Source organism: Dipteris shenzhenensis, chromosome 6, assembly GCF_047967505.1.
Source record: "Dipteris shenzhenensis isolate YYH24624 ecotype China chromosome 6, Dip_SZ_1.0, whole genome shotgun sequence".
NCBI classification, from domain to species: Eukaryota; Viridiplantae; Streptophyta; class Polypodiopsida; order Gleicheniales; family Dipteridaceae; genus Dipteris; species Dipteris shenzhenensis.
Window position 1 is genome coordinate 51,867,490 of NC_141601.1, and position 9,898 is coordinate 51,877,387.

Genomic DNA, 9,898 nt, shown 5'->3' on the forward strand with positions numbered 1-9,898 from the left:
ATGTATCGAGAAACAAAAACCCTTGCCAACCTTCCCTATATTTTGTAAATCAAAACCTGACCACTTGAGAGTAGCCATGTACACACCCAAGGGAGGACTTGATCTTGTAACTCACATCTGACCACTTGCAGTAGCCAAAGGATCATGGCACCAAGGGGAGGTGTTGAGAGTTGTGGTGCCATGAGCACATAGATTAAAGGGCTAAGGTATGGTATAGGAAAGAATTAAAGTAGCCACCCTAGGATGTGGACTACAAGATGTAATGATGTGGATTGAGGATATCCACAAGGAAAGATGTGGATGAGAGGATCCCACATGGTTGACTATTCTAAAGGCTCTCTCTATATAAGAAGCCTATCATGTATTGTTGAGTACACACATTGCAAGATATATAGATTTGCTATCTCCCTCTCATGTCTTATTTAGTGTGCTTTGAGCCTCCTTAGTTCTTCCATTGATCTTGTGTGCACTAGGCTTAGTGGCGATCATATATTGGATCTTTCTCATAGCAATGGATGCATGTGAGGTAGCTTGGTTGCATAAGCTACTTTATGATGTGCATCAGTCTATAGATGGGCCAATTGTCATTTATTGTGACAACATGAGCAATATACACTTGGCAAATAACCCAGTCTATCATGCTAGAACAAAGCACATTGAGGTGCATTATCACTATGTGCAGGAGAAGGTTCTAGTAGGTTTTATTGATCTGGTTTATGTCAACACAAAGGATCAGGTAGCTGACATATTCATGAAGGCATTCAATGTAGAGAAGCTGTGCAAGTTCAGAGACCTGCTTGGTGTGCAGGAATTGGGATTGAGATCAAGGAGAAGTGTTGAGATATTGAGCTCCACTTGTGATATGCCAAAGTGACTGTTGTGCATTTATGTCACTAACTTGTTAGCTATAGATGCGGTTGGTACACTGCCCATGAATAATAGCTGGATGACATCTATCTTTATGTACTCTAGTTAGTGGCTCAGTTAGTATGCCACCTTAGTTAGCTGAGTTTGATTTGAGACCCACATATAGGGTTCACCTATTCTTTTGTACTTAGAGTTCTTTTGGCTTTCACAATTAAGAAGAGGAAAAGTGTTTTTAGCCTCCACCTTTGTGTATATTCCCCCATTGTGTATGTGAGAAAACTACAAGTGAGACTCCTTCCTTCTCTCCCACTCTCTTCATAGTGTCTGCCATGTGTCTGCTGAGGTGGTAAGGATGACATGGCAGAGCCCTACTGACATGGCACTTTGGGTGATGTGGCACTGTGGATGAGCTGTGCTAACATGGCAGAAGATAAGATGAAATGGCAACCTCACGGGGTTGTTGATGTGGCAACTGGATAGGGTTACCTTATCTTGCCACGTGTTTGGATGAGGGCCACTGGAATCCTTTGAGATTTTGACAGAATCTTAAAAGATTATGTTGGCCTATGGATTTTCATCGATGGAGTCATGTTGGCTCCCATGGAGCTCATGGCATGTGCAGGAGTTCGTTGCACAGTGGATCGTCATCTTCTATAGATCCACATGGAACACAACAAGACAAAGCACCCATAGACACGTGCACAGATGCGTTTCATGAACTAAATAAAAAACTTACGGGCGCGTCTATTTGCATGTCTATTTGCACGTCTGCAGACCCGCGTCTAATTGCGCGTCTATATATCAGACTTACGTGCGTATAGACGCGCAGTTAGACGCATAAATAGACGTGCTTATAAACGCTCTTATAGATGCACGTATAGACGCAAGTTGAACAGACAGACACGAATATAAACGCGTTTTTAAACGCACTGATAGACGCGCTTTTTTTTTTAAAAAAAATTTACAGAATACTGTGTATGTTGTGTATGCTATATAGTTACAAGAATCCCATATCCACATTCTGTAATTCAATTCTTACAGCCAACCGCATTTTAATTACAATTCCAAATAAAATATTACAACTCCAAAACGCAATAAAATTGAAAGCTCAAAAAGTGCTTGTATATACATATAGCACGAAGCTAAGCCACGTCATGTGGCTTTAAGTACAAAAAATAAGAAAGCTAAGCCACGTCATGTGGCTTCAAGTACAAAAAATAAGAGGAGTCTATATACAAGAGGCACAAAGCCAAGCCAGTGGCTTTAAGTATAAAAAAGAGTAGCTAGCACTACTTCTACAACTAATCCTCACTGCCTTCCACGCTCCCTTCTGCGCCTCCTTCCTCGTCTTCCTCGTCGTCTTGTGCATGGGCCTGTAAACAAGGGACAACATATATCAATGTATGAAAGATCAAATCTTTACTTATAATTTTGGCATTATTTAATTACTTTCAAATACCTGGGGGGCCTGTCCAGTAGCTCGGGTATACTGCTCCTCAGTAATCAACCCGTCATCATAGAAGTGCCTCCATGTATCTCCTCTGCGATGGTGGCGGTGGTAGGCTGTCTCCACTGGAGTAGGGTATCTGCCCACGATCTCAAGCTGCATGACCGCGACACACTTTGTGGAGGGATTAGTACAAAGAAACAACCAACCTCCTAATAAACTACATAAGCAATATAATTTGAGATCGATACTTACAAATTGGGCCTCCCATGATTCAACACCCCCTGCTCCAAAATGCGCGCTTCCATATTCCTCCATCTGGATCCTCCGTGCCTCCACGTGCTGCAGACTGGGCTCCTCCCTCGCTGACTTCATTGCCTTCTTCCACTCACGCTTGTGAGCGGTGTGGGGCGGGCCCCTTGGAGGTTGACCTGCCTCAAGCCTAGCAAGCTCCGCTAGTGCCTGCCTCTTAAGCGAAGATCTTTTATTGCTAAGTATTGTAACAATCTTTGACTTCCCCCATTTATCTGTGAACTGGCGATTGGGGGGGTTAGGATACCTAGAGTGAACAGTAGCGAGGGTCTCATCAGCCAACCTCTTTGGGTGGTCTTTATAGTGGATAAAGCAATCTCTGTAATTGTTAGCAATTACAAAGCGCATGAAGGCCATGATGTCCTTCCCCCGCGCATCCATCAAGATGCCTCCTGTCTGAGTGATGTCATAATAAATCGTACCATCACCCAGAGGCACATCTAAATCATCTGAATCATCCTCCTCCTCACCGCCACATGGCCCAAAGCACTGTGCCATGCACCGCCACCGCTCTCCCTGCTACTACGCATGCTACCCTGTCGTGTCGAGCTCGTACGCTGGCCACTCGTAGCTGGGGATTGCATGGGACTATGTTGACCACTCGTAGCTGGAGAACCGAGTCTCGACGGCTGGGGAGTATGTCGACGGCTCGCTAAGACAGAAGGACCTCCTGACGGCATGGGGGAAGGGGCATAAGACGGGATGGCAGAAGGGACATAAGACGGCCTGGGTGAAGGGGCATAAGACGGTACGGGGGAAGGGGCATAAGAAGGGGCATAAGACAGCTGTGCTGACTCCGCTGGGGTGATCTCAGGCGGTGTGGGGTGGCTCGGAGTCTGTAGTGCCGACTCCTGGGGAGTGTTAAGGGTACCCGTCATATACCCGTATAACTCCGCAGGACTAGGAGGGTGCCCTAAAAGATTATATAAGTCCTTCCAAATAGATTCCCGCAGATCAGGTGAGCTAGAAGCACTTCCTGGCCACATGTTGAACTGGAAAAAAGGAAACAAATCTATTACTGTTGAGCTGAGAAGAAAGGGAAAGAAAAAAGAGGCTCTGTCAGAGCGCGCCTATAGACCCGTCTGATTTGCGCATCTATAGACGCGTCTAACAGAGCGTTTAACAGTGCGTCTAACAGTGCGTTTAACAGTGCGTCTAATAGTGCGTTTAAAAGCGCGTCTAACAGTGCGTTTAAAAGTGCATCTAACAGGGCGTCTGTTGAGCGTCTACAGACGCGTCTGTGTATGTCTGCAACAAGCCAGACGCGCGGATAGACGCGCCTATAGACGCGCTTTTAGACGCGCCCTGAGACGCGCCTATAGACGCGCTCCGATAGGCGAGATTACTAAAAAGTCGAAAAGGACGTTGCGCCCGACAAAAGAACGTGACGCTCATACCTAGATCTTGCGTTTCCTGGATGCGAGAAAGTACAAAACTGAAAAGAGCAAACTTCCAAACAAGAACAACTTCAAAAGGACTTACTTGGATAAAGGTATGGAAGGTTCTTTCTTTTCCAAACTTGTTTCTTCTCCTTGTTCGTACTCCTCCTCTCCTTTAGGCTTGGAAGTAAGTGTAGGTACGGTCCCTTTCTCTTGAGTGAAAGCTTGGAACTGTGTATGGGAGGCTCTCTCTTAAGCTTCGAATCTATGGAACTGCTAATAAAGAAGGAAGGAAGCCGCTCGCGAAGTTTAAGTAATGAAAAGAAAAGCAAAGCGAGCGGCGCGCCGAAAAGCAAGTTTAAAAGCCACGTCTATAGTCGCGTCTATTAGCGCGTCTATAGGCACGTCTAAATACACAGAGTAGATGCGCGTTTAGACGTGCCGGTAGACGCGATGTTAGACGCGACTATAGACGCGGCGATAGATGCAACACAGAGTTTAAATTAAGCATTTGAAGAAGAGCAAATTTGGTGGGTTGTTTGTTTGTAGGATTTCTCCATCTTCAACAAGTAGCTCCAGTGAGGATGAATCCCTCCGTATCCACCATCGCGAAATGTGGTTGGAGCAAAAAATCAAATGTCTGTGTGATCGATGTCGAGGAAACATGTATCGTGCACGCAGGATTACACTCAATCATATCTCAAAGTATGGAGAATGGGATGTGACCGTAAACAGGGTAAGGGTTTGTAAGTTAAGGTTGATTGAGATACCTATGGGTGTTCATATGTTTGAGTTATGATCCCGTTTTAATTTGATATAGGATGCAGTGCCACACCCGCACATGTTACCCTATGCCCGTCGTGAGGAGGCGAAGCGTCGGCGATATGAGGTGGGATCTTCAGGAGGGACCGTTACGGATGCATGGAGTGATGGTGATAGTAGCCCTCCGCCATTACCTCATGAAGCCATGGAGGAGAAGGTGTTTGATGATATGGTGCGGGATTTATATGTCCATCAAGGGAGGGATAATAGCATGGAGTAGGATGATCTTTTTACCGCAGCATCGACTCCACTGTTTGAGGGGTGCACATTCTCTGTTCTACGTGCCTCCCTTGAGTTACTAAACTTGCAAACCATCTATGGATGGAGCAATGCAAGTTTGAATGCATTACTCAAGTAAGCTTTAAAGTCGATTTTGCAAACATGGTGAATTATGCGCGTGGGTCAATTACTCGAATGCTTTTCCTCATTTATGGTCTTCACGTGCAGGCTATTGTGTAAAATGCTTCCAAGGGAGAATAAATTACCGACCTCAAGAGATATGGCAAGACAACATGTGACCTCTCTTGGAGGATTAGATTACAAGGGCATCCATGCATGTGTCAACGATTGCGTTTTGTTTCGTGGACTACATAAGGATGCAAGAGAGTGTCCTACTTGTGGAGAGGCAAGATATAGAGCAGATCTCAAAACCTTGGACATGCCTCGTAAGGTATTGCGACATTTTCCCATAATCCCTCGCATCCAACATATGTTCAAGTGCAAATCTATTGCAGAGCTCATGTAATGGCATTCCTCCCATCGATCAACCGATGGCAAGTGGAGAACTCCCGCGGACTCTCCTGCGTGGAAGCATATTGAAGACACATGGCCAAGCTTCAAGGAAGAACCTAGGAGCTTGAGACTTGGATTGGGTATGGACGGTGTGAACCCATTTGGTCTCAAAAGCACGTCTTACAGTGTATGGCCAGTGGTATTGGTGAATTACAATCTTCCACCCTCTATGGCTATTAAGAAAGGACATGTCATGCTGTCCCTTCTAATTCCAGGGAAACATAAAGTCAAAAACCCTGATGTTTATTTGGAGCCTTTGATTGATGAGCTAGAGATACTTTGGAGAGGTATCGACGTGCATGATGTGAGCAGGCCTCCCTCGTCACGAGACTTCAACTGCAAAAAGCAGTCTTGATGTGGATGATGCATGACTTCCCAGGCTATGGCGAGTGTTCAGGTAAGCATTGCATTTTTTAATTATGAATAGGCAAAGGACGTGGCACCCTAAACCCACCTTCCACTCTTAATTGCATCTATTGTTCAGGTCTCACTACATCGGGTTACCATGCATGTCCTGTTTGTGGTCCTTCGCTAGTTGCCTCACGGGCAGACGCATTGAATAAGGTCATCTATGAGAATCACCATCGATTTCTCCCACCTGATCATCCTAGATATGTTGCCCCTTAGCATGAAGTCCTTCCACAATCACTCACTGCGGGAGATTGGATGAGAATTTGGGACGGTTCCATGACTCCTCCACCACTTGGCATGAGCCGGTAAGGGTTTGTAACTATTGGCTGGAAGTAAAGATTGGCTATATTGGTTGAAAGTAAAGATTGCACGCTAACACTTTATTTTGTTTAGATACTCCATCTTTTATCGTTTACCATATTGGTCCCACCTCAAGATCAATCACCTACTTGATCCCATGCATATCTTCAAGAATGTGGCATCTACCATTTGGGAGCATTTGAATGGGACACGAGATTCGGCAGGCATAAGGGAGGATCTACGTACCACAGGGAGGATGCATGAAGCTTGGCCTCAAGAGAGACCAAATGGGCGTGTTTTTTTACCTCGTGCACTGTGGATGTTATCAAAGCTAGAGATGGCGACAGTGAAGCGCGCTATTACTACAATTCGTACTCCCACTGGATGCATGAGGTGTTTGAAGGGAGCCTTTACAAAGAGCAAGAAAAGAGGTATAGAGCAATTATATGGCTTGAAATCTCATGATTGGCACAAGATGCTCCAAGTAAGTATTTTATATGCATAATATCTTTTTCCTTTCAAATTTGTGAGTGAATAGCTATAAGCAACTAATCAACCACCTCCTCGCGGGTTCAGTTCATACTACCTACTAGCATTTCACGTAGTGCATCAAAGGACGTGAAAGATTGTATTTACAAGATGGGCGAGCTTGTGAGGTATGTGAGCTCAAAGGAAATAGATCCCACCACGCTTGAGAATGCTCGAGTTATGTCAGTGGAGGCGGTTTGTTTAGTGGAGGAGACATTTCCACGTTCTATTCTCACAAGCCAACTACATCTCATAGTACATTTGGCGGATGAGATTGCTATATGCGGTACTATACATGCACGATGGTTGTTCTTCCTCAAGCGCTTCATGAAGACCTTGAAGGGCTTCGTGAGACAAAATGCAAGACCCGAAGGTAGCATGGCCGAGGGTTGGTTGGTACAAGAGTCACTTGTATATATTTCTGAGTTTCTTGTTAATGTGGATAGCTCTCTCCCACGACTATGGAGAGATGATGAAGACCTAAGGATGACCTGTATTGTGCCTCAAGGAAAAGGACGCAACAAAGTAATAGACACGGAGTTGCATAATAGTATCAACCTCTTTTGCGTGCTTAATAGTGATGTGATGAAAAGATGGGTGACAAGATACGAGGATGCAAAGGCAAGAAGACAAGAAGAAAGGGCCCTCTTTCGTACACACCACGGATCTCGTGTGCCATACCCTCAGCATCTAAGAGCACTTCCAAAGGATATTCATGTGGATTGGCTACTTGATGAAATGGAGAAAGCAAAGAAAGACGAGGGGATGCATATCACAATGGAAGAATGGGAGTATGCTAGGGGATGCATGAGCAAGGTCGGTATATAGAATGTTATGCATAAGTTAGGAGCTTTCAATAATTTAGATTGCTTATTTAATTGATTTTTTCTTAGTGTAGTGCACTATGTTCAATGCTATATGGTGTGAGGGCAAGCATTTTCGAACACAACGGATTGATGATAAGAGAAACACACAAGATTGCGACGTCATTGCTAGCTTTGAGGGAGCCAATGGAGCCATGGATGATTATTGTGGCATAATCCAAGATATCGTTATGCTTGACTATCGACGCTTCTTTGTGTATGTTTTGGATGTAAAGTGGTTTAAGGACATGGTGGAAAGAGGCCCTAATGCAACAATCAAACGCCATGCAAGTGGCTTTGTAACTATTGACTCCACAAAGTTTTGGCAAAGTAGGAAGGACACACTAGTACTACCGCAACAATGTGAACAGGTACTGTGCACACACATAAAAATACTCGCTTTTAAATATTTGATGCAAGAAAAGTAACATGATTGTATTTGTGTTTGAATTAGGTTGTCTATCAACCAATGGTGGATAATAATAGATGGTGGCATGTCATACCTATTATGCCACATTCCAAAGTGATGTATAGTACATTTACTAATATGGAGCGTATGGAGGATGATCATGGCCATGGACGTGATGATGACCGTGATACAAGAGAGGAGGATGATCATGAGATAGGAGATATAGATATTGAGGCCGGCATTACCCGTGAGGACGAGCCTACCATTGGAGATGCTGATTTCGATGAGCACATGAGTGGCACAAGTAGTAGTGGGTTGAATGTATTTGTAGATCTAAACACTTGTTTGGATTTTGAAGTAGATAGTTTGGCAAGGGTTGATCTCATTGAGGATGAGATTGAACCGTAGCCCCACAATTGATATTGGCAAAACTATTTTACATATTGTCTCATTCTCCTCATTTCACTTAATTCTTGTATATGTGGGCTTGCAAAAAATTATGTGCTTTGGTAATCATGGGCAATGTTTGGAAAGCAATGATGTACACCAAAATCTCACTTTCTGTATTCTCTGGAGCGCGTCTATTTACACGTCTAAATGCGCGTCTGAGTCTTAGTGTAAACGCGCAAATAAACGCGCAAATACACGCGCAAATAGACATGCTAATAAACGAGATGTTAGACGGGCCCGTATTTTCTCAGGTCAAACGCGCAAATAGACGCAGTGATTTACGCGCAAATAAACGAGCGTTTAGCCGTGCATTTAGACGCGCCCGTAATTTCTCTACTAAAGCAACGCCTATAGACGCGCCCGCTATTTTGCGCGTCTACCAAGCGCGTCTATAGTTGCTTTGTGTTGTTGTGGAAGGCCATTTCGCGGCTGGGAGCTAGAGCTGGTTTTGTTACAGAAATGGCGTGAGAAGAAGCTACTATAGCTGTTGTATCCCTTGTTGTTGGCGAGCAACTCCTACTACAATATTGTGCAACTAAAGCCTCGTGTGCTTGTAGTAGGTTCGCCTTGTCGACCAAAGGAGGTTGGCGACTAGAGGAGGCTTGACTGCAATATCGCAGCTAAAAGGTCGTTGGCTATTGGCTCACCTTGCTAGTACATCGCCTTGACTTGTTGAGGCTATGTGAGGGCTGGTTGTCGAATGCATGAGGCACAGGAGCTCATTGGTCTTTTGCTTTGTGAAAGGAGGTTGTCAACCGATCTGTATTTGGCCATGGAATGGCTTAGTTAATGAAGCTAAGATATAGATGAAGTCTTTTTCTCACACAAAGTCTCACACTATCTCTCCGAATGAATGGATTTCAATCTCTTTCTCTTATAGATAGTAGAAATATCTCTCTCAATGACAACACTTAAAGAACTCTCTCTCTCAAGGATGGAATTCTCTCAAGCAAGAATGAACAGAATTTTCTCTCATCAACAGTATGAAAGAATGAAAAACACTCAATCACTTAATCTCTCTCACAAGGATGGTACCTTAGCGAAAGGAAGAACCATGCTCTGATACCATGACAACATATGAAAAGGGGAGAGGAGAAGAGTGGAGATGAGGAGAGAGGGCATAGCTAGAGAGCACACCACAAATGACTAACTGTACATTGGATTTAGTTGAAAATGTAGAATATAGGGTTAGGGTTAGGGTGTTGAGAGTTCACGCTCAACATCATGTGATCATATGTGCATAGCACTAACCCCATAGAGTGCTATAAATGAAAGGGTTAGATGCCCTAACCCTAACCCTAAATGCACTAACCCCATA